Source organism: Larus michahellis, chromosome 5 (assembly GCF_964199755.1).
Source record: "Larus michahellis chromosome 5, bLarMic1.1, whole genome shotgun sequence".
Lineage (NCBI taxonomy): Eukaryota > Metazoa > Chordata > Aves > Charadriiformes > Laridae > Larus > Larus michahellis.
Window position 1 is genome coordinate 78,419,019 of NC_133900.1, and position 26,409 is coordinate 78,445,427.

General features: G+C 40.4%; 1 protein-coding gene across 4 annotated transcripts in view; it reads left to right on the plus strand.

Moving 5' to 3' along the window:
• Window positions 1-1,475: 1,475 nt before the first annotated feature.
• SLC7A2 (solute carrier family 7 member 2) overlaps window positions 1,476-26,409 on the plus strand; it is a 58,067-nt gene continuing 33,133 nt past the window's right edge. Inside the window, exon 1 of one of the 4 annotated variants that reach the window (XM_074588178.1) lies at window positions 1,476-1,692. The gene's annotated coding sequence lies outside the window, so the exon portion shown is untranslated. Of the gene's footprint in view, window positions 1,693-24,558; window positions 24,597-26,409 lie in introns of those variants that run through there. The other 3 variants (XM_074588174.1, XM_074588176.1, XM_074588179.1) reach the window with 3 other exon arrangements.

Genomic DNA, 26,409 nt, shown 5'->3' on the forward strand with positions numbered 1-26,409 from the left:
GACAACTCCTTCCCTGAAGAGCAAATGGTATTCAGACCCAAAAAATGAAACAGAAGGGAATATATTCAATCCGCAAGTATTCTACAAAAAAAAAAAAAGAGATCTAGGGGTGTTGAGGGTGAACCAAGTCTTCATGGGCTTTGCCTGGATCTTGCACAGAACATGGCATTAGCCTCTTCAGGAAAGCCTATGGATATGGAGCAGGCAGAAGCAGTGTAGGGCTGGTATAAAATCCTTATGGAAATATGTTAGCTTTATTTTTGGTGAAATGCAAGCTAAGTAACTAGCTTGAACTGAGGACAGTTGGAGCTGATGTGTGAACGCTAATCTTTTTCAAAATTACCTTAAGCAAATTTGAAGGCCAGTTGACAGCAATTTATCTAACAGTTTACCCCAGCAGTGAAATGTTGGTTACACTTCATCTACTGATAGCACAAGGTTTGGGTACTATAATATAAAATTTGTTGGAAAGTTGTGATCTAAGCAAAAAAGTTCACAGAATCACAGAATGGTTCGGGTTGGAAGGGACCTTAAAGATCATCTAGTTCCACCCCCCTGCCCTGGGCAGGGACACCTCCCACCAGACCAGGTTGCTCCAAGCCCTGTCCAACCTGGCCTTGAACCCCTCCAGGGATGGGGCAGCCACAGCTTCTCTGGGCAACCTGGGCCAGGGGCTCACCACCCTCACAGTAAAGAATTTTTTCCTGATATCCAATCTAAATCTCCCCTCTTCCAGTTTGAGGCCATTACCCTGTGTCCTATCACTACACTCCCTGATCAGGAGTCCCTCCCCATCCTTCCTGTGGGCTCCCTTCAGGTACTGGAAGGCCACCATAAGGTCTCCCTGGAGCCTTCTCTTCTCCAGGCTGATTAAAGTTAGATTTAAAGATTTCACATAAAAATCCAAAGACTTATTTTTGCAAGTCAGATGTGTTGTTAGTTCTGGTGTCCACAGCACAACTTCTGTTTTCTTAAAAACCACAATAAGGATACGTGTTTGTGTTTATATGTATATATAATGCATGTATGCATGTATATGTGCACACATATGCCGTATACATGTATATGTATATATAAAGTATGTCCGCACGTATATATGTGCACACACACCATATTCAGTGACAGAATGTCACAGAAAAGAGATAAGCAGATCCACAGCCAAAATTTTTAAGGGTATTCCCCATGATCTGACGTCTTCAAATTATAGTGTTGAAAGGATGCAAGTAGAATATATGCAGGGGAAAAGAGATTATGATTGTAAGATTTATTCTGGCTATTCTTAATGTCAGTTATTCTTAGCATTAGTTATTCTTAGCCTAAGACTATTCTTAGCCCTAAAATGAGGGGTTTTTTTAAGATATCTGCCCCAGGGGAACGATTTGAATTAATTTAGGCTGCAGGAGAGGGAGGCACAAAACCTCTCCAACCTGTGGGCAAGGCAGAACTGCCAAGTCCCAGCCACCTCGAACTATGACAAGGCTGGCAGGGAGAGGCAATTTATGGAGCTGGGTGCCTGAGGCTGAGGGGAGGAGAGGAGGGGAGGGCGGGAAGGGGGTTAGCCAGCCCCTCTCTCCTCTGGGGGTAAGGCCGGCCATGGGGGCTTCCTGAGAGGAGGAGCGCCTCGCCTGAGAGAAACCCGCCGCCGCCACCGCACCTACCCGCCGCCACCTCAGCGAGCCGTGTCCGGGATCCGTAAGTCTGTGAGGCGGGGTGGGGGGTGGTCCTTCTACCGTCTTTCGGGACCGGGTGGGCGAGGGGTTGTGGGGAAGCGGCTCTACTGGGGCTTCCCGCCTGGCTGGGACGCGGGGGCGAGGGGGAACCCCTCGCCCCCGCGTCCCAGCCAGGCGGGAGGCCCCGGTGCGCTGTTGGAGGGGCTGGGACCCCCCGTGAGGGAAATGGCGGCTGCTGCCCCCGTCGCCGTCCCCGCCGGCTGCCTTGAGGGTTTTGAAGTGAAGCTGCTCTCCCTGGGTTCCCGCCAAGCTCCCTCAAGCACCGACTTTCCCTGAAGGTGCCACCCGTGAGGCGTTTTGACTGGATTTTAAAGCGTGCAGTGGCCTTTTGAGAAACTGAGGGAATCGCCTTTCAGCGGTCCTTAGCTGTGGTAAAGCAAGTTTAGGAAGCATAAGGTTCTCCTTCCCTTCTGCCGACTTTGCATGTTTAAATATAGAAATGTGTTGGATGTATATGTCATCCAGCGTGTAACGCTACCGGCAGCTGGGGAAAGCTAGCCCAATAAAATAATACTTAAAATGTATATGTATCTGAAGCGGGAGAACAACATCCTTCATTTTAAAATATTGTTTATCACCATGATACCGTTGGGATGACAGAGTGCTGTGGGTTCTGCTGCAAGTCTGGGTGAACTCCACTAAAACAGCTGAAATAAACTAGTGGGTTTTTTTGGGGGGTGTGTGTAATATCACACCCCTTGGTTCTGACAGTGAGTGTACTTTCTGCAGATTGTTATGCTGGTGTTTAACACATCATTCTAGCCAAAGGAATTTACCTGTGAAAGGGGTAGAAGTTTCCTCAAGTTTGGCCCCAGTTGTAAAAGGAACTCCTTCAAGCCCGCCCTCTGCTTCAGGCATTTTAATACCTAATGCGTATTTATTTTAAAAGCTTTCAAACACATTTCTCATTGTATTCTTTCTAATTGAAACCAAAACAAACACATTGGGAGGCATTCAGATGTTTCAGAGATGGGGAGCGTAAGGCAAGGGATCATGGCATATGGAACTCATGTATATATTGAAACAAGCCGATGGTGGTTTGTTTATGTTAGAAAGACAAAATAAATTCTATTAAAAGTTCACGTAGACACTATGCAGATTCAGTACACAGTGGATCTTGGATTAGAATTTGGATTACACAGTGTAGAAAATGTTTTGAGTTCTGGTCTGTGTTACCTAATGGCATTAAAACATTGACAGTAAAAATAGGCATCAGGTCTATACAAAACCCAAACTTGTTTTCACTGACATCTGTAAAGTGCTATATAGTCGGTCAGAAAAAGACATGGTGCCGGCCCAGCTCCTGTAAGCAGATGTCGGTTGCTGCAGTTGGTTACATTTGGCACTACCCCTGCCCATACAATTCTTCTAAACCCTGATGGGCTCTGATGCAAATTGTGACAGGAATAAAACAACCCCACAGAGACATAAGTAGCCGTAATCATACCTTTTGAAAGGTGCAGTGAATTTTTGCATGAATAATGTACACTTTTAGTCTTTTGCCACATGTTGTGATGAAGATTATCCATGCGTGGAGTAATCTTCTGTCTAACTGCTCTTACTAAAATACAACTTTTGATTCTTCAGACTTGGATGAAGGCTGGCATTTCATGAAGTTTTAATGCAACAAAATTTTGATGCCAATGCTCACCATGTGGGCTAGTGTGTACATGCATAAATGGTCTGACCAATATTCTTGACCTTAGTAAAAATGTACTTGACAATATGAACGAATATGTAGCTACTTCTAGCTTTGTACACACTTATGGATTAAACAAAAATCAGTTGCCATTTTCTTAATAAATTCATGTATTAAGCATATTTTCAACCTGTCTGTATATAATTCTAACTTTTTTTAAGCTTAAGGTTATAGTTAACAAGGTACTTAAAGATGACAATGAATTTGGAGTCAATGTCATAAGTTATTGATACCATTTATTAGCTGCTTTATGGGGATGTTTGCTATATGAATATATTGGCATAATAAGTGGCAGTGAGTACAAAAAGGCAGGTAAGATAAAAGGAGAATAATAATTTAAACATTTGTAAAACGTACTTTTTCACTTTATAAGTGTTTTGGTAACAATGCATTTTGAAGGAGGAGGCTTCTGTTCGTAAATTAGTGGTTGCAGATGGCTGTTACAATGACTAAAACCAGACAGAACTCCTGGGTAAGTATGTTGAATACAAAGATCCAGCAGCTTAGAATTCCTCTAGGTGGAGATAATTGCAAAAAACCCATGTATCTTAAGTGAAAAGATGTGAAACTTAATTTTACAAGTGTGGGGAAATCAAGCAGAGATTAACTCTGCAACTGTGGGGAATACCCACACATCAGCTTAAGTCAATGTGTTCTTTTGTTTGCTTGAAAATGCACATCACTTCTATCTTTCAGTTTGCATGCACTGCAGAGTAACTGGGAAAAGGTGTGACATGCATTCATTGCAAAATGAAATGTACTGAAAGGTGCTGTGAAGATTTAGTTCCTCCTTTTGTGCCTTGGCAGATTTTTGTTCATTTTGCAGTGGACTTATTTTTAAGACAGAGGCGAACAAAGGGGAAAGACTGCAGATGACCAAAAAGAGCTGAAGCTAAATCTCATTCCCTAAGTTGTCATAGAGGTTGTAAGATGATAACATTTTCTCAGCTTTACTCATGTAGCTTTTGATCATCTTTGCCCATCTTGGTTCTGTAGATATTTTGACATCTGTCTATGATGATACAGGTATCATATATCAAAAAAAAAACAAAAAAAACCCCGACAAAACATGGCATGTTTTCCTGGTTTGCTTGCTGTCCTGTTTTTAATCAGAATTCTCCCCAGCTCATTGGATGAGATACTTCATGGCAGAACCCTTTAGGGAATCTTTCATTTACATGGGCAATATTAGGTAGGGCATTAGCTTAAAATATAGCATGCATTGTAGGCTACCACTCCTGTCTTTGACTTATTGTTCTTTTTTGATTCTGGAATGAGCAACTTTCTGCCATTTCTTTTCCCTTTTTCCCTCACGTACTTCCCAGGCAGGTAGGGATCTATTAATGCCATGTAGCCAAAGATACAGAAAACAGTTAGCAATGACATTTGTATGCATTTTTGTGACTTTAAAGCAGAACTTCATGTATTCACATTAGCTTTTTACATAGTAAGACACTGAAAATTATTTTATATGCTGCTGAAATTATTAAAAAGTATATAAAATACTTGGAGTCATGTTTCTGTGTCTTAAAAGTTTTCATGTATCTGCAAGTGCTCACCTTTATGACACCTTTGCTGGTTATCACATTGCCTTCGGTCCCTCAGTGTCACAATGCAATTCTGATCCTCAGTCTTGTCGATTCTTCAACCTGTGCATTGTCCAGTTGGGGTAAGAATCATCCTCATTCCACTGGTTTAGCAGCTAAACAGTTTAGTAAGGGTAAGTCAAGTGATGGGGCTGTTGGAAGCAAACGGTTGAGCTTTCAGAAAATGATGAACATGTTCTCCTCTGCTGGGAAAAGCATTCGTGTAAGTGATTTGCCACTACAACTCCAGAGAGAGTTATAAAGGTTACTAGTAAAAGTGGCTTCTGGGATTCCTAAGTTTAGTCAATGCTGACAGTCATCCAAGATCCACAATATTATCTTGCCTGATCTCAAAATTGTAATTCATCTGAGTGGACATACTCCAAGGGGAAGATCATTATGAAATGCACTGAACGTTTTTGTTGTCTTCACTAGTTCCTGCATAGGATTACATACGTATGGAATGAGAGATTTCTGAATGTACATAGGATACTGGTGGGGAAATGTATTGCACGTGCTTGACCACAGAACAAGCAGTTAGCTCAGGACATCTTGCTCTACACAGCTGGAGAAGAAATGCACCATTACCTTGAATAAAGCATTCTGCTAGTGAGATGATTGTTGCAGCTCTCTTAATGTTGAGATAGGATCTACAGAAACTTTGCACATGGATATCCTTTCCATCAGTCTCACTTGACCGTGAGTAGAAATGAGGGTGGGCAGGTTGTGACAGTCTAAAAAGTTGATAGTCTAATGGCTGGTGTTGGGTCTGTGCTTATTGAATGTAACTAGGGGAGACCTGCTGTTGTAATAGCACACATAAAAAATGTTCACATCTATGCTTTATTTACTATGGCCATTAAGATTCTGTCCTAGACTGCGTAGACTCCCATATATGTGTGATGGTTTTGTATATACATACATGCACACCCAATATATGTTACAAAGAACTAAGCGTCAAATTAGAGTAGAATATTAGTATGGTTAAACTTAATGACAGAGGCCCTCACAAATAAAGTATACATCTGTGCACATATCATAAAGTTAATAGAATCCTGAAGTATGACCTAGCCTCTCAAAATGTAGCCCAGAGAGCACTGAATTCACATTTTGAATGGTATGGAATAGCAATGGGAAGGGCATCACAGCTCTTCTAACAGCTAGCTACTCGAGTTCGGGTTATGACTTCTTGAAACAGCATGATATTATCTAAAACTAGTTTACATAAGAATCCAGGCCAAAGGATGACTTCTCCAAAACTTACTTTGGAAGGGCAGAATCTCTTACTAGTGTCTGAATGGCTGCACGCATCTGACAAATAGAAGTAAACCAGCCACACAGGAAAAAAAGTTGAGGAAACAATCATATATAAACCATCACATTATTGTCATGCTTGCCCACAGACTCTTGTTCTTCTTCCATCTCACTTTTTCAATTACCTTTTCCTACCACACCCAGTAGTTAATGTAGGTGACCCGTAAAGGACTCCGTGCAGTTGCTAGAGAAAGGTGATGTTTGGTGGCCTCAGTTCCCTGTGACAACTCATCAGAAACGCAGCGGAGTGCACACAACAGCTGCTCTTTCTGATAAGTAATCAGAACGGGCAGAATCAGTGTTCATCATTCAGTGTTGCGCTGTAGTCCCCTGTATCACTAATGGCAAGGTGGTTTTGCCTCTTTGTGCTGACATCAGTTTTTAGAAACCTTGTATGGCTGCTCTCACTAAATTACCTCATTTCTGAAAATTATTTTGTCAGGTGTACTACCGGAAAGGGATGGTACTTGATTAGATTCATGCAATTGTACTGGTTTTTGGAGAGTAGCAGTTTATCTGCTGTAGAAAGGTGACAAAATGTAGAAAGATGTCAACTGACATCCAAATAAATACATTTTCTTCATCGATCTTCTGCAAGGAACTTAACTAGGAATCATTTGTCAGTTGAGACTGGACTGAAGGAAAAGACAAATACCAAAAGTAATTTTGCCAGACTTTACTAACGTCTTCTGTGTTTAATATACAACTTCACTTCATCTGTGCTTTTTGCTTTCCAGAATAAAGTGATTTTTTTTTGAGAAATGTATGGAATAAATTTATTTTTGCTTTAAAGAACATTCTTCTTTATGTGACTCTTTTTGGGGGGAGGGAGTTGGGTCCAATGCAATCTAATCTTCATTTCCTTTATTGTGGAAACAGTGAACGATGTGGATGACGTCTTCTATAGCTGTGTGAATTCAGGTAGCTAACCCCTGGCCCTAACCCATTTTGTTTGTAGTTAGTTAGTTTTTTGTCTGGAGTTTGCACGCTGTTTGACAAGATGGCAAAAGCGATTGTGTTTATTTTATTTTGTTTGTGCAGTACCATGTGCATTGTGGTTATTGAATAAATAATAATTGAAATGGAATTTGGAAGGGATTATTTATTGTTCTCTTCTCAGTTTCCGTAGATTGAGAAACATCTCCATATTAGTTAAGGAAAATGTAACATTTGGATATCATGAAGATAACTGATTACTCCCATGAGGACTGAAATTAATTCCTCTGAATTCACTGTTTATGAGTGATTTGGTGTAATATGGATTTTATTCTGCCCTTGAATGTTTTTGGACTGTCACGCAGTTGAGAGAAAACAATGGGATGTGACTTGACATGAAATACTTTCAGCACTGTGGATTAGATGAAACAGCTTGCGGATATATAGAATTAGCATGAATGTGATTCTTTCAAGGTACGCTGCTTCAGCGTACCTTTTAGAAGCAGCAGTTTAGATGACTAGGCAGTATTTTTGATCCTTGTAATGATAGTCTAACTTGTTTTAGGGTTTAAAGTTAACAGTAAGTATTTGTGTGCAGTCAGTAGCAAAATTTAATTGCTTTGTTCTGCTGTAGAGATTCTAAGAGAGGAGAACTTTTAAGGGCGGTACTGAAGAAGTATGTATCATGAAACATCACTTTTGTTGTGTGGAAATTGAAGGCCAGCAAAAAATCCTACATGTTTTTGCAGTAATAGGTATGTTGTAATTTGCATGTTCTGTTTTTAGAAACTCTGGATGTGTTACACCTATGCACTGCTTACCAAACTGCAACCACCCTCTCTACAGAGGCTCAAGGAGGGGCCCTGGGAAGTGAGCAATAAGAAGGGTTCTGCAGGTGTAACGTGTCTTCTCCTGTGTAAAGAGGGAAGTCCCAAGCTGGGGGCTTCCTTCAGGCCTGTTTGTAGAAAGTGCCTCTTATATTTATGAATTCATTGTTCAAAAAATTATTTTTCAGTAAGGCACGGGTATGCACTAGGTAAAGTGCTATGCTGACAAACTAGTAAGAGAAGAATGGCAGTTATCTAGAACAAGATCAATAAAAAGTTCCAATATAAATTTCATTGATATGAATTACCAAGAAGTACACAGTGCTTGGTTTGAAATACTATAAAATTTGCAATTACAATATTCAGTATCAGATGGAAAGGTCCGGAGAAGTTGAAAATAGTACTTCTTAAAACACCATCTATGAGGAGACTTCACTATTGCATCTAATAAACCTGCTTTAGGTTTTCACTCTTTTAAGGTGACCTATATACCTGTCCTTGCCATCCCTTGAAGTGTATCTTATCCTTTCTGTTAGTTTAATTCTGTGCCCCATTCTGAATTGGCCCACATAGTTACTATAAATAGAGATTAAAGTATCTTTTCAAGTTAATTCATAAAGTACATTGACTCCTAAGGAATCCAGATGGGCTAGTTGCTGTCCCTCATATTCTCACAGTGCTGTCTTTCCCATTTCCCAACTTATTTTTCAGTTCAGTAGAAACTGCTACACTTCATGTTTACATCAGTACCTGTGGAATAATGGTCTGTAGAGATTTGTGCTGGTGTAAACAAACAAACTATGCTTACAGCCCCATACCCTGACCATGCTGGAGCATCTATTTCCAACATCTTTGGAAACAGATTATAGAGGTGAAGCATTTTTCCTAAGGTCCATAACTGCCTTCTCCCAGTATTTGTATTTTTCTGCCTTCTTGTCCAGAGCCAAGTGGCTTCTTGTCATTTCTCCATTTATGTGAAAGACCTGTCAGAAAGTAAAGTCGATATCCTTATTGTTTTCCAGTATTCAAATGCTTTAAGCCAAATCCACCAGATCCAGTCAGACTCTTCTTGTGGTCTAAACAACTGGGTGGGATTTCAGCACATTAATCTTGTTTAGTTGCCACTTATGTGGCTAAAAAGACTATTATGAGGTTCTCCCTGGTAGTTCGTTTTCTGTAGCAGTGGTAGCTGCAGATGAGATGCTGTGTAGGGACGCAACGGCGATTCACATGGTGTTTGCTCCTGAGAGTTGCAACGGGAGCAAATGAGTATCGATACCTTCTTTAAGGCATGTGGTAAAACCCAGATCACCTGTGAACTTCAGGTTTTTGGTCACATTTTGCATAAATTCTTGTGCTGCTTAGAAATTAAGTTATGAGCATTGTTGATCAGGTCTGCATTGTTCTCTGCCTTGCATGAAAACTAAACATGTGATATACGTAAAACATTGAGTGCTGGCTTGTTTACATATTCTCAGAACATTAGAAAGAAAAGCATACTTTGTGGTCTTTGGTTTTACTCTTGCTGACTTGGTAGCAGAAATTTCCTTGACAATAAAATAAATAGGTTAGAACAATCCCACAGTGGACACCAAAATTATTTAAATGCATACTTCTGCACGAATGAGTTGTTCATAAATGTGTTTTCCCGTATGGAAAGTGTTGTGACTTCATCACTAATGCATTCTCTGTTTTTTTCTTTGTCAAGTGTATCTTATTATCTTTTTATACTAAAAGCAATACAGTGTTAGAGTGAGATATTGCTTACCTGCAGTAGTAGTAATAATAATAATAATTTTATTTTGCTGAAGTGCGTGACAGTCACTCAGAGCTTGAGTTCATGGATGTTTTAGGCCAAGATTATCATGAAGACTAATTTGTGATCTTCCACTGCCCTCCCCAAACACGTGCAGAATCACAGAATCACAGAATGGTTTGGGTTGGAAGGGACCTTAAAGATCATCCAGTTCCAACCCCCCTGCCCTGGGCAGGGACACCTCCCACTAGACCAACTTGCTCAAAGCCTCATCCAGCCTGGCCTCGAACACCTCTAGGGATGGGGCAGCCACAGCTTCTCTGGGCAACCTGTGCCACTGCCTCACCACCCTCACAGTAAAGAATTTTTTCCTGATATCCAATCTAAATCTCCCCTCTTTCAGTTTGAGGCCGTTACCCCGTGTCCTGTCATAACACTCCCTGATAAAGAGTCCCTCCCCATCCTTCCTGTAGGCTCCCTTTAGGTACTGGAAGGCTGCTTTAAGGTCTCCCTGGAGCCTTCTCTTCTCCAGGCTGAACAACTCCAACTCTCTCAGCCTGTCCTCATAGCAGAGGTGCTCCAGCCCTCTGATCGTCTTCATAGCCCTCTGCTGCAGCCGTTCCAACAGGTCCATGTCCTTCTTGTGGTGAGGACTCCAGAGCTGGACGCATACTCCAGGTGGGGTCTCATCAGAGTGGAGTAGAGGGGCAGAATCACTTCCCTCGACCTGCTGGCAATGCTTCTTTTGATGCAGCCCAGGATGTGGTTGGCTTTCTGGGCTGCAAGTGTGCATTGCCTGCTCGTGTTGAGCTTCTCGTCCACCAGCACCCCCAAGTCCTTCTCCTCAGGGCTGCTCTCAAGCCATTCTCCGCCCAGCCTGTATTTGTGCCTGGGATTGCCATGACCCAGCTGCAGGACCTTGCACTTGGCCTGGTTGAACTTCATGAGGTTCACACAGGCCCACCTCTCAAGCCTGTCAAGGTCGCTCCGGATGGCATCCCTTCCCTCCAGCATGTTGACCTTGCCACACAGCTTGGACACCATCATACATTTGGATTTTAGAGCTTAGTTTTACTGTAGCTGTGCCAGTTACGATATGATTTTCATATATGACTTCCCTACCCATCTTGCTTTATGTTCATTTCTCCACCTCTCTTTAGTTTTCCCTGCTCTCTTCTGAATGTCCAGCCTCTGAAATTGCATTTTTTGTGGGAATTATATTGACCAATTAGTGCTGAGACTCCTTTAGATTTTCAAGACAGTGAGAAGTTTTCAGGCATTGAAAAGTAGATGTTGGTATGTCATTTGGAAAAACCTTCTCCTTATTTGTCCTGTGAAAATGCAGCTTTCGTCATGGTGGTAGAGCCTGATACTGAAAAACACCATGTGGGGCAAGTTAAGATCTGCTACGAGGTATTGTGGTAGAATGATTATCTTACAGCAGTGAGATATTCACTGTCTGATTTTTGCATGGTGGAGAGAGAAGAAACTGTCTGAGAGAGAAAAATCAGCCCTTTAACATACTTCCCCTAAATGAAGGAAATCTGTTCTAATTGTTTCAACATTTATTCCTTAGTGGGACACTGCTTCTGGGTATCCAGTCCAGAATTGTTTGCAGTCTCCCATGCAATGTCCAACTATTAAAAATATTTTATTAGACCATTTTAATTTATTACATGCATGTGCCTTATTCTGAGGCAACTAGTTTGAACATCAGGCTTAATAACCCCATTTTGTATTTCTGATTGTCCTGGATGTAAACTTTTATAAACCTTCCTGCAATTTTGTAGTACTCTGTAAAGCCTTCTATGGTGTTTAATTGCCTATATACTCCACTTCATTAGCTGTCTAAGCAAATAATTTTGGATTTGTATTAAATAAGATTTTTTTTTCTATTTGACTATTTTTCTGTCTTATGTGGTAACAGATGGGTTGCACTTAGTTCAATGAAGCAGATGCAAAAAGAGCAGAATTTGCAATAAAATACTGTTGATGTTGCATTTTTATCCACACAGTAAATTTAAGTCAGCTTTCTTATTATGTAAAGCGAATGTTTACACTATTTTATTGTTACTGATTAAAATGCATCCACTACGCTCTGTGAAACAAGTAGCTTTCCCAGTCTGGACGGGCTCAGAGGTACAGTTTGTGCGTTTTTTACTGAAGCCGTGTCAGCTTTTGTGTTATGCTCCAGGCTGCTATCTCTTGTTCCTGCTTCAGTAAGCATCCCTCTGTGCCTGCACAGCTGTTTGTGGTACTGTGCAATGAACTGGATTAGGAAACCAATTCATTTTTTTCCTTGGGATACTTTTGATGAAGGATGAGTTCCCTGTTCCAGTTTATCACATGGCCACACACATGGCTGTGCAGCCACAACTAGGGGATGGACTCAGAGGGGAGAACAGAATAAGCAGTATGAGCTGCTTAAATTGTAGCAGCATTAGGAGAAACTATGGAATATGCTCCATGTAGCTGTAAAACATACAGTCATTTCTGTTATCCTCTCTAATTTTTGTCTTTCCTTCCTTTTAGACCATCATCTTTTTTCTTTTTTTTTGCTGGTGAAAGCTTTAGTTGCAAAAACTTTGGTCATAGGAGTGCTTTATCCCTCAGACTTTTGGAGTAAGTTTGAGCATTTAGAATCATGTTTTTCCTGCAACATAGGAACTCCTGTAGAGTTCAGTTCCACAGTTTCATTCCTTTTAACAGGAGCTAAGAAAAGTAATACATCTTTGATCAAGAAGAGGTCATTCACCAGTTGTGTTTTTGTTGCTGCTGTCTTGTAGGCTTGCTTGGTAAATGCCTTGTATGTGAAACTGTTTTTTAATGAAGTATTTTGGATAGTTCCTACTTCACATCTGTTACATCTTTACTATAACTGTAGTTCCATTACTGCGTATTTGACCTGATTCTCATCTTGGTTTGGCATTTTAAGTAGGGAGTATTTCCATAGGAACCAGTGAAATTACTGAAGCTGCATTTCCGCTCTCCCCCCTCACCCCAGCTCTCATTTGTGTTTATTAGTAGGCTATTATAAGCTATCGTAGTTCTTCAAAATTATCTTCTTGTGCCTGTTTATGAAAACATGTAATATTACAATATATTTGTCCAAGCAACTGCTTGATGATTGGTACCACTTGTCCTGTAGAAGATGGTGAGTGGGATAAGTATCTTCCTTTAATCTAAATGAGGGAACAATGAAACCTAGTATTTTAGCATAGTTGAAACCTAGCTAATAAAAGTGTGGGTTTCAGTGTTCCATATGGTTTCTAAGGATCTGATAACAAACATTGCTGATAACACACAGTCAGACAGTGACTTGGTTTAATTGCAACTGTTTGAAGATGGCAGAAAGACAGCAGAAACACAGAATGATGTGAATGGTGCTCATAGTGTTCCCTGGAGGGACAGCTTGGAGTTGGAAGTCATGGCTGGAAAGAAGCCTGGAGCTGAAAGCAAAGCAGCTCGCTCCTTGTACTTTGCCTCCTGCTACGTTCAGGGAAACAGGACCCTGGAAGTGCACAGCAGGGCATCTGAGATACGCAACATTGAATTTCTCCACCTTGCTGGAGGAGATTACAAACCTGTGAAAACAGATCATGAGAGTCAAAAGGGAAAATTAGTAGTTGGTGGAACATCTGCTTTCTAGGGAGACAAGCTTGCAAGTGCTGTACATAGAATCTTCATTGATGGAAGACCTGAAACAGTGGTACATAACAATTCTATTCACAGTGCTACTTCTGTGAAGTGGCATCCTCATAAACAACTGGCATGGCTGCTGGCTTGAAACTGGAGAACTTTTGCATTTCTCTTAGAAAATTTAGCAAGCAAGATTTCAGGAAAAACAACAACAACCAAAAAAAAGCCACAAAACTCAACTTGGGAAATAAATCTGTGAATTGGATAAGCTATAGATATCGTCTGCCTGGATGTGGAACTGAGTCAGCCAGGAACTTGCATAAGGCTGAATATTTTACCACAGATTTCTACTCCAGAGGCCCAGCAGGGGAGAAGTTGGATTTGCCCATCAAAAATACTTCAGCCTTTGACATTAGCTTTTTCTGTGACTGATACAGTTCTGCTGAAATTTATTTGGCTTGGTTCAGTATTGCTGGTAAATTGGGTAAATTACCGGGCAGAACAGAAAAATAACTTTTTAAGCATGGACTCTGAGCTAGGAGCCATTACAAGAAACATCTTTTCTTGCCCAAAGAGGCAAAGCTTGATATTGTATCAGCCTTCGAGAAATGGAGAAGTGCGATATGCTTCAGACCAGGAAGAGCGAAACTCTAGTGTTAAAATCCCACCCAAGGCTGCAAAACACGAAGCAGTGTTCAAGTTGATGTTTCAGAATACGATCCCACACCAGGCTGTATAGTGAGGAGTAGCTGATCATCCTAAGCAGAGAAGAATGGAAATCACAAAAATGTTGCTCCCTTTCTGTGTGGGTTGTTTTTCTGGACTTTGGTATTGATTTGACCATTAGGAGAAGCTCTCTTCGTTCCTTGTATGTATCATTGAAGACCTTTATCAAGAAAGCATGTCTGAATCTTCAGCCTCTTCTGGGATCTTGCTTACTAGTAAAGATAATATGGCAGCATTGTATTGTCTAATAGACTATGGGAATTTAGCAATGGCATGTTGGAGATTTTTACAAATAAAAGAGATCTTGGCTGATACAGAGTGGGGTTTTTTTTGTTTTCTTTAGTGAATCTTAAGTTGGCTAGCAAGTCTGCATCCAAAGAACAAACAATCCAAAGAACAACCAAAGGACTGGTTTTGTATGAGGATGAGTGTGTGACTGTTTTATGTGTGACTTCAGGCTTGTACAGCATGAGCAGTTTACTTTTGGATGGTAGGAAGAAGATACTGCCTGGATGCCTGCCACAGCCTGTTTGCCTAACCAACCTGATCTCTTTCTATGACCATGTGACCCGCCTTCTGGATGCGGGGAAGGCTGTGGGCATTGTCTGTCTGGACTTTGGTAAGGCCTTTGACACCGTCCCCCATAGCATTCTCCTGGAGAAGCTGGCGAATCATGGCATAGACAAGTGTACTCTTTGCTGGGTTAAAAACTGGGCTGGATGGCCATGCCCAGAGAGTCGTGATTAATGGGGTGAAATTCTCTTGGCGGCCAGTCGCCAGTGGTGTCCCTCAGGGCTCAGTTTTGGGGCCAGTTTTGTTTAATATCTTTATCAATGATCTGGATGAGGCAATTGAGTGCACCCTCGGTAAGTTTGCAGATGACACCAAACTAGGTGGGAGTGTTGATCTGCTTGAGGGTAGGAAGGCTCTACAGAGGGACCTGGACAGGCTGGATCGATGGGCCAAGGCCAACTGTATGAGGTTTAATAAGTCCAAGTGCTGGGTCCTGCATTTCGGTCACAACAACCCCAAGCAACACTACAGGCTTGGGGAAGAGTGGCTGGAAAGCTGCCTGGCAGAACAGGACCTGGGGGTGCTGGTGGCCGGCCAGCGTAACATGAGCCATCAGTGTGCCCAGGTGGCCAAGAAGGCCAACAGCATTCTGGCTTGTATCAGGAATAGCGTGGCCAGCAGGAGCAGGGAAGTGATGGTGCCTCTGTACTCGGCACTGGTGAGGCCTCACCTCAAGTGCTGTGTTCAGTTCTGGGCCCCGCTGTACAAGGGGGACATTGAAGTGCTGGAGCGTGTCCAGAGGAGAGCTACCAGGCTGGTGAGGGGTCTGGAGACCAGGTCACATGAGGAGAGGCTGAGGGAGCTGGGCATGTTTAGTTTGGAGAAGAGGAGACTGAGGGGAGACCCCATTGCCCTCTACAACTCCCTGAAAGGAGGTTGTAGAGAGGTGGGTGTTGGCCTCTTCTCCCAGGTGAATAATGACAGGACCAGAGGAAATGGTCTGAAGTTGCAGCAGGGGAGGTTTAGATTAGATATTAGGAAGAATTACTTTACTGCAAGAGTGGTCAGGCACTGGAACAGCCTGCCCAGGGAGGTGGTTGAGTTACCATCCCTGGGGGTGTTTAAGAAACATCTAGATGTGGCACTTGAGGGCATGCTCTAGTGGCAGAGATTGTAGGTTGTTTGGTTGGACTCGATGATCTCAAAGGTCCTTTCCAACCATGAAGATTCTATGATTCTATGATTTTATGACATATACTATGTACTTAAAGGCATATACTAAGTAAGCCCTTTGACCCAGCTGGACAGTTACCAGTATGAAATTTATATCAAAAGGGAAGTGGGAGAAGTCTACTTACTATTGATTTAGATAAACGAGCCCTAGAATTCAGCAGTTCCTCCTACCTGAATTCCAAGTTCATGTATTAAGACCATCTCAGCACATGGTGGGGATGAGCTTTCATAACAGTCTCCTCCAGAAACTGAGATAACAGCTGTGGTAACCGAAGACTGAAAAAAATAAGTAAATAATCCCCTCCTATATAAATGCAGCCTCTGTAGGTTGCTATCCATGTCTTTCTCAGCTACTTATTCCTACAATTCACACTGAAATAAGAGTATTCACACTGAAATAAATGACACACTGAAATAAATGACACACTGAAATAGAACTTGGGAAGCATTTTCTTAGAAGTAAAGCAGAACTAACAGTGTCTATATTGCTTCTGTAGAAGCCTAATTATACTTTTTGAATTTCAGATCAAGGAACTTGGAGTCAGAGGTTCATTTGGCATTCCCATCAGACAGCGAATGCCACATCAGGGTGCAGGGTGTGGTGTCAGTATTCGGTTCATTACACAGAACTTGGAATGGAATAAGACTTAAAGTAACTCTTAAAACTGGTATTCTCTAAATGTCTCTATTTCCCTAACATGTACCAGTAATGCTCCAAACTGAACAACTGGCCTGTCCAAGTTTACTCAAAATGGATTTGTCTTTTGCATGTGTTTCTGCCAGTGAAGGGATGGGATTTGACTCATAATTATGAGTCATCCACCATCAACGCTGCAGCAGTGTTACATTCTAGACTTCAGTCTTGCCATTCAGGCTGTTCTGGCATTTACAGGTTCTTAGCTTGTCTGACAGCTCTGCATTGCTTGAGAATAAACCTGTCCTTACCTAGAGTTATGGTTGCACCACAAAGGATTTTATTTTAAGTGTATCATTTCACAAATGTTGCAGCTGGGATGGCCAACAAAAGAAGCAATGCCACTTGCCTGCAGCAGTTTATCCTTCTCCATATGTCATCCTGCAGCAATGCTGGTACCAGAGCTTGTGCAGCTCAGTAGTAAATTTCATCAGGAAACTAATCTGGGTCAGAACCGACTGTTTCTTCATACCTACTGACTATTACTGTGGCTCTATTCCCCAGTTTGATTCACTTTGCAGCCACAGAAATATTTATGTTGGCCCAAGGAAAGAAAGCAGGAAGGAGCATCCAGTCAGTGTACACCACTTATTTTGGTGGAAATGCCAGCTTGAGGTGTTAGTTCAAATTATGCCATAAATGCTGATGAAGCAGTGGCAGCACAGAGCTTAGCTGTCTGGGAAGCACCTTGGCATTCAGGTGGGTTGGCAGACCAGCCTTCGCAGCTGAGGATCACTGTTACCTGTGTGCAGCAGCAGTGTCTACTTCAGCAACTGGTGCAGCTCTGCAGGAAAACTTGTGGTGCTTCTGGAGTTACTGACCACACCACTTATGTTTTGGTATGTGTGGGAGAAATGTGACTTCAACTTAGCTTTTGTCTGGTCCCAAGGATTGAACTAGATGTTACAATGGATTACGTGCTGTTCTGAAGCACATAGTCCAATTTCCTTTCATCCAAAAGGATGGTTCAGGATTGCTCCATGGAGTGAACCAAAGCAGAGTGACTGGTCAGGATGACTGGGAGAATAATTCTGAAAATATGCATCTGATCTGGGCAGAAATGCCAGTGTAAACATACCGAGGGTGGCTCAGCTCTGCCTATACATGCTGCAGTCAGAGCCTTGCACTGACTGTGGTATCAGAGGGGTTTCACTTGTATGTGACTCTTGTTCTTTCACATTGTATTTCAAAACTTGTTCTGGCGACAGTTCTACAGCTAGTCCTGAACGAAGCGCGTCCCACTGTTGCTCTCCAACCTCTGAGACTGATGCACTCACTCTGTGTTGGTGCTAACAGTCGGAAAGAGAAATAAGATTCTAGCACCATGTCATTACCTATCTCCACCTTGGCAGTAGCTGGCAGTAGTCCATGAAGACTGAGCTAAGTATGGCACCATGACGTCTAAGTCAAATAAAAACTCTTTTTACTGGGCTGTGCTTGGTGTGCATATGTGCTCGGATGAAATTTAGTACTCAAAACCAAGAATTTCTTATTCCAGACTGACTGTGGATCTTTAGCTGATGGAGCTTTACCAAAAAGAGGGATGTGTAAAGACAATTTTTGAAGGGGTCGCATTTGGTACATAATGGAAAATACTGGACCTGCATAACCAAAGAAGCATCAGAGAAAGAAACTTGGATGTAAGAATTTAGTCAGGAAACAATCCTATTGGATTCCACTTGGGCAAACAGTTGACTCTTGAAACAGTAATTCTGCAGGAAGCAGCCGGCCAAGCTTGAATTGTGAGGTGAAAAAAAACAATTTCTGGCCTGAATCAACGGAACGGTGTTTGAAAGATGAACTTTACAAACTGTTTCCATTCTTGTTTGAAGGTATTAGTAGCAATGGCTACACTAGAGCTTCTTGTTTTGACAGAGTCAGGGAAATTGACTGCACACATCAGTAGGAAGACAGATGAACCCACCATCCCACGCGCTTTACTTGTATTTGCTTGTTTTACCTCTGTTTTTCTCACACTATTGGTTTTTCTTAGATTGAGCACTTGGACAAGCCTTGATCCTGAGCTGGGTGTTACTGCAGTATGAATAATTGCAGAGGTATTTTTTATCTTAGCACGGATGAAAAGTTTTTTGTTTCACTAACTAGGACTCAAAGTGTATTTATGGAAATGATTTTGCCATGTGGCTACAATCTGTAGTAAATTCAAGTGCTTTTATAACAAAGCCCTTAATTTTGAAGGGATTTCAGTCTTTTTGATTATACATAATTGTTTGAATTTCTGGATCAAGGATAAAGCATTAAGTATTTTCTTTTTCTTTTTTAAAGAAATAAATGCTGAGTCTTCCCCTCCTGTTCTGGAGCAAAAACAGCTTGGCAACAGTGTTTGAACATGGTTCCAGTTAAACCAGTTTTGGAACATAGTTTGGCAGGCCAGAATGGAGTCAGGCCAAGTATGTTAGAGCTAAGTTTTAAAACCTATTTCTAAGCTAAAATTGTAGCTGTAGTGAGAGGGAGTGATGTAAAAATCAAATACAATGTTTGTCTCTTCCCTTGCCTCCTTTTTTTCTTCTCTCGTTAGTCAAACTGTGCTAGGCTGCTAGAAACTGTGCTCAAACTTCTCATGAATCTTACAGCTCCGCTGCCTGAGCCTCCATCAGTGTGGACAGGAAATTTTATAGTTAATTAGTTCTTTGAGAAGTACCTTACTTTTTAATTATACTATCATTAGGTAAAATTTCACTTACCTTAAAAATTGTGTGGAGCCTATAGCACTGCTTTGCTGTGTCAGTTCTTGCAAAATAGTTGAATCAAAAGCTGTTTCCATGTCCCTTGATACCTTCCAGTGTTGTACAAACACTGCTGCTTTCAACTGCTTCGGTTTATCTGCTGTTGACTTTAGAAGTACAATTTGCAATATGAAAGGATGACTGCAGGATATTATTTTTAAAGTTTGTATAAAAGTGATTGTGCTTCTTTTTTTCCCACAGTGAAAATGTCTAGACTTTTCTGAACCTTTGTAAAGCTGTTATCCAGACAAATTAGTTCCATGAATTTGAGCCACATCAACCTCAAGAATTATCCAAATAAATGGGGTCACCAAGTCATTTTACTCTTAGCTATAATACAAAACACTGCTTGTAATCTGAAAAGCTGACAGATGTGAAAAGAAAATGGCTCATCAGCTACAGCCCAAATTTCTTTCTTTCTTTCTTTTTCTTTCTTTCTTTCTTTCTTTCTTTCTTTCTTTCTTTCTTTCTTTCTTTCTTTCTTTCTTTCTTTCTTTCTTTCTTTCTTTCTTTCTTTCTTTCTTTCTTTCTTTCTTTCTTTCTTTCTTTCTTTCTTTCTTTCTTTCTTTCTTTCTCTTTCTCTCTTTCTTTCTCTCTTTCTGTCTTTCTTTCTCTCTTTCTCTCTTTCTCTCTTTCTCTCTTTCTCTCTTTCTCTTTCTCTCTTTCTCTTTCTTTCTTTCTCTCTCTCTCTTTCTCTCTTTCTCTCTTTCTCTTTCTCTTTCTCTTTCTTTCTTTCTTTCTTTCTCTCTCTTTCTTTCTTTCTTTCTCTTTTTCTCTCTTTCTCTCTTTCTCTCTTTCTCTCTTTCTTTCTCTCTTTCTCTCTTTCTTTCTTTCTCTCTTTTCTTTCTCCCTCTCTCTCTTTCTCCCTCCCTCCCTCCCTCCCTCCCTCCCTCCCTTCCTTCCTTCCTTCCTTCCTTCCTTCCTTCCTTCCTTCCTTCCTTCCTTCCTTCCTTCCTTCCTTCCTCTCTATTTTCAGGTCATCTGATTGTTAAAAATATTTCCCAGCACAGTGGCCATTCACTTGCATAATAATTTAGTTTGTCTCTGGGCGTTGATAAGTTGTATTAACTGTAGAAGTCATGAGGAATAATTTGTGACTAACATCTAATACCGAGACAAAGAGTAAGAGTGCATGTAATACCCAGTTATATTTTTAGGAGATGTTCAATTCATTTGAGGGGGTGTGTGTGCCATACTCCAAACTGTCAGTAGCTTCTCTTTGATCTTTTATACTGTTTCAGAATTCATACCAATGCCCAAAATTAACTCCTCCATATCCATGGCTTCTCATCTGGTTTTGATTGCCCTTTCCAAATAGCCTTTTATCCAGCATGTGCTTGTTACTTGTGCTTTCCTTGTATGCCAGTTTGATAAACTTTGAACAAAGAAATCCTCTGAACACTACTCATGTTCACTTAGAGTCCATCTCCGCTCTTTTACACAAGCTTCTCCAAATGGGCTTTGTTTTAGTTCCAGGCAGCTAAGACTGTGAACATTATTTCGTTTGGTCTTTTGTCCTTTGTGGAAGAAGGGGAGAAATAAAAAAAGTAGTATGCATAAATTGAGTTAAGCTAAGTTTAGGAAGAGCCAGACTCATAATTTTAATGATTTCCCCAGCTGAATAATGCTTTTGTGCTCTAATTATGTGTTTTCTTTCTAATCAGCTTCTAAACTTTCTAAACAAGTTTTTTCTAACAGGTTCTAAAGAGAATCTGTTAGCAGAACACAACTTTAATCACATGAAATAGCTTTCTGAGGGGTTGGGTTTTTTCTGCATTTGCATTATAGAGCTTTAGGAACAGGTAGAATGAAAGGCAGTGTGAAATTACTTTAACTCTTGAAGAAGTCATGGCACTGTCATCACATCACTGATCCCAGTGTGTATTTTATGGTGGTAGGCATAAAATGATAAAGTAGTTGTCTCTGCTTTCTCAGGGGCATTTTCTGCCTGTTTGGATGATGTATGTCTAGGTCATGACAGAATTTCTAATGTCACACACTCACACAGCTATCACAGCAGAGACCAAAATTACACTTAGAAAATAAATAATGGGGTCTTTATTTTGAAGGAGTAGCTGTCTTTGATCTGTTTGATCTCTGGGCTCAGTAGCTCTATTTTCTGCATTTTTTTCCTTCTCTCATGTTTTGGCTTAATAACTATCACCAGTTTCATATGAAACATTGCAGTCCAGTGCCGAGCCTACTGATGTCCTTCAAGAGTAAACCCATTTTTTCTGCTCTGGACAATTCATCCATTAGCTGTTGCCTGCCCTAAACATCCTTTTAGAAGTATTAGAAGTATTCCTAACTGTTGTATAGTTGTCTGTTGTGGTGAGGTTTGTAATTCCAATCAGAAAAAACCTCTTTTTAAGGTCAGTTTTGAAGGTAATGAATCGGTTCTAATGTTTTGGAGATTATTTTTTTTCATTTCTCTTTACAATTGTAGGGAATTTTAGAGTAACTGAAATATGTTCCACTGTAGCCTTGTGAAGTCTTAGCCTTCCTGCTTAGAACGTTACCTAGCTATATATGACTGTAGAATAAGTTGCCTTGAAAATTTCATAATACCTATTTATGTTTTATGGCTAGAAGAACACCACTTCTTTTTCATATTTTTACTCTCAGGGTTTTCAAAGATTTCTCTCAATATCATGTCAACAATAGGCTGTAGCCTGTCACCATCCAGTGTACCTTTAAGGATAATCAGTGAGTTAGGATGACTACTAGCACTGCTGGAGAGTTACACATGAGGAGGTAGAACCTTGACTGTCATTCGGAGGTAAATGCAAATGTTTTTGCACACAACAACCTTCTGTAGCAGGTTTCCAGAAGTATCTGCAGTGTTATAGCAGCTTTAATTGATTTTGTCTTCTATTTTAAAGTTTTCTACCTGCAGAGTTTGGAAATAGAGAGGAGGTTAGTCTTTAGGGAAATCCCTGCCTAAATCAGACGATGATGTCGATTAATTCCAGGTGGGTCATATGGTATATCTTCAAAAGGTTGATTTTTAACTTTCATTCTGGCAGGAAATTCTGCTGTGCATATTATGATAGATTTTTAAAACTATATTTGTCTAGCACCAAAAAATGTGTTTAATTTGTACACCACCAAAACTTTGCTAGTAAGCGCAAAGGCACTGCAGTGTTAATCCAGAAAATCCTGAAGAGCTGTTTCGTGTCCTTTTATGAATACCCAGACTTCCTGCCTTGGATTTCCAAACTTCCATGCTATTTTGTTACTTTAATTAGAGCTTGTTATTTGTATTTTAAGTATACCAAATTGATAGCATTTGAGAAGGATGCTTTTTCAAAGCTGTTTATCACCTCAGACCCAATAAGCTGAAAAAAATCATGTTATTAATGGATGAAGCATAGACTAGTAACTGCTGCATTCTTCTCCTCTTCTTTTCCTCTCTTTACCAAGATATGGATAGATAATGTTTTGGGTAGTTCAGTACCAGACATGGAACTCTGGATGCTTTGTTTGAGAAGCCTATATAAAGTTTGTGAACTGGAGGTATTTAGGTGCTTTGACCTGTCATTTCTAGACTTCAGTGGAGAAATGCTGGAGTACAACAGTGATTTTCCTTCTGTTATCATCAAAGTATTTCTAAATTGTTTTTCTTTTGATCATTAGAATTCTGTTAGGTTTTTTTGGAACCAAGACAAAGGATTCTTAGGATAAAACTAGAAGCAATTTAAAATGTTTTCAAGAACATTTTCATAGTGGAGCAATTACTGTATCTCAGTAGCTTCCTGTCTAGTGAATTGCTCTACTTTCATTCATCTAGTACAGTGCTCTAAGTTAAAATAGAAAACAACCAGAAACTCTTTAAAATTTCTTTTGAGGTGAGTTTTATTTTTGAAATGAATACTTAAAATTGATCATTTAAATATAATGTGTTATGTGATGGCTTTTGATATTCCAATCTACTGAGGAAAATATTAACATTTAAAAATTGCTTTACTCAAGCAAATTTTCAAATTTATTAAGATGCTCGTGGGATTTTTTAACCTCTGCTGAAACAGATAGAACTCTCTACTACTCTTTGAAGAGCGCTTATCACATCAGACCACCTTTCTCTTCTGGATTTTTCACAAAATCAGCACAATTGCAGTTAAACAAGGCAGTCAATAATGATGCATTCCTTGGCATCTCTCAGTACTTGTTGAAAATCACGTATTGCAAAATTAGAGTGACGTTTTGTCTGGGTCTCATATTACTAACAATGCATCCAGTTCACTTCTCGTGTTACCAGATGGACTCTGGCACCAACAGATAATGTGTCTGAAAGTTACTATTGGCATGTGATACTGTTTGCACACTACTTCTGAAAAACAAGCGTAATATTTAGATGGATATGAATGATATTTCAGTGCTAGAAAAGGTATGTTTTCGTGAGAGGTGATAGTTAAAGGGAAGGATATTTGGATAAAAAGATGTCACAGAATCACAGAATGGTCAGGGTTGTAAGGGCCCTCTGGAGATCATCCAGTCCAACCCCCCTGCCAAAGCAGGGTCACCCAGAGCAGGTTGCACAGGAACGTGTCCAGGGGGGTTTTAAGTATCTCCAGAGAAGGAGATTCCACCACCTCTCTGGGCAGCCTGTTCCAGTGCTCTGCCACCCTCAAAGTAAAGAAGTTTTTCCTCCTGTTGAGACGGAATTTCCTGTGTTCCAGCTTGTGCCCTTTGCCCCTTGTCCTTTTGTCGGGTACCACTGAAAAGAGTCTGGCCCCATCCTTTTGACACACGCCCTTTAGATATTTATAAGCATTGATGAGATCCCCTCATCAATGTCCACGCCACTCTATTGAGTCCATACAAGATTTTAAGATGAAACTGTGTTCTTTGTGTTTGTGTTGTTTTTGTTCTTTGCAGATAATAATTTAAGAAGGCAGAAAAGAATGAAAATTTGAACTTAGTATGTATGTGAAATGTGTAAAAAAGGCCAAGATTAAAGGGAAATAAAAGCAAGTGACTGGAAGTTATGGCAGTCTGAGCACAGGGAACGTTTGGTTCTGCTTTAGCCTCTTCAGCTGCTGGAAATTGGAGTTCCACATGAGAAATGCACGTGCATTGCTGGCTGCACTTCTGGGGACAGAAATAAAGGAGCAGTAGTTTGACAACTGTATGCCGAAGTGGCATTTTGTGAAGGCCAGTAAAGCAATGCATAGATGAAAAAGGATCTTAGCCAAGGTATGCTTGCTGACAAGTTGGTTATCATTTAAACTAGCTAAGAATTTTTTTAGATTAGGCATGCAGGATTTTACACCGTTTATCTTAATTTTATATAACAAAATTCATTCTATGAGTATCTGTTGCTAATCCAGAACAACTAAAGCTTCATGTTTTAATAGTGTTTCTATGAGGAATGTGTAATTACTCTTTGTGCCAAAAATTTCTTGCATTATGAAACCAAGTACAGTTTACAAATGCTACTAACCTATTAATCATATTGAATAAACATCAGTAAGTTGGCGAAATATTCCATCTAGTAGTAGTAAGGGAAGCGGTGGCATTTCAGAATAGAAGTAATTTCTATGGCATTTTGCCACTCAATATTTTACACAAAAGGAGTTGTGCATATTCGAGTTACTCTCTTAAACAAGAAGGTATCAGATGTCAGAAGCTTTACTCAAACAGTTGGTAAAATATGCCTTTGCTGGCTGTAATTTCCCACGAGATTAAGCTAGATCGTTGCATTTCAAATAGCAACCTGTTTTCTGGCTTTGACCCTTGAGATAGCAGATCTCTTCTGGCCACCTTTTTTTCTTGGCGCAAGTAGGGAATGGTTTGTGGCCAGATCCTGTCTCTGCACAAATGGGCACTTTGAACTCAAGTTGCTGCCATTGCCGCCAGAGCTCATGACAAAGTGAGGGAGGACAGTTTTATTGCAAAATTGTGATACAGCCATAATAACAATGAAGGCAAGGCCACCCAGAAATAAGCTATCCTTTTGCATGGTAAGCACTGAGAAGCAATCCAAGAAATACTGTAGTTTGCACTCAAGCACACACACAAACCCACATACACACAATATATATGGAAGGATATCTCTCTGGTGATAACTAGTCTAGTTACTTGCAGTGTATGGACTTTTGAGGGCCTGGCTTGTACATTTGGGGTGGGTTTTTAAGTAAATAGAATTGGCTGTTATTAGGATCTAGTGTTTTATGGGATTTTCCCCACAAGTTATTCACAGCATGGCTGGAGATGAGGCTAATTTTTTGTATTATACGTTTAGAAAAAGTGATTGATTTAGGAACAAACAAGGGGAGAAGTATCTTGTTTCACTTAATGGATGATAAAAAAGAAGAAAGGTGTGAATGTGCAGTTAGAGCATAAATATGAGATAATTTGGTAACTAAATGTGCTTGATGTTCTCTATTGCTGATGTTCTCTGTTGCTAAAGTTCAATATATAATAGAGGATATTTGAGGGAAGTCTTAATTACCTGTGTGACATCCCCTGACGTTCTTGGTCAGAAGTTGAGCATGCCATTCAGGATCATTGGATGTGGCAAAGGAAGAAAGTGACTGAGGGGAGGAGGTGGTATAAAATGTTTATCAAGATGTTCTGTGTTCACTGAAGACAGAATTAAAAGTTATAAATTTATGGGGCTTTCAGCTGCCACAACAGAGTGAAATTAGAAAAATGGATTTCACCCAGTCTTCATGTGGGGGAAGTGATGGGCTGTCCCAACCATTTTCCAGTTGCTGTTTGATCCAAATTATCCTGAAAACACATTTGTGAGTAATTTATTATAACTAGTACATCAGTTGATACTGCAGGTATTTCAGTGCATGCCACATTTACGTGGTTTGTTCCTCTGTGCCATTTGGTAGCCAGTGAAGTAGTTTCATAGGTGCAATAAATGCAATTTAATGCTCAAACGACTTCGGATTTTTATGAGGAGAACAGACTCCTGGAAAAACTATGGAACTGCTAAGCTGCTATCTTTTCTAATATCCACCAGACAATTTATACTGAAGAAAAAGTTGCAAGTAAA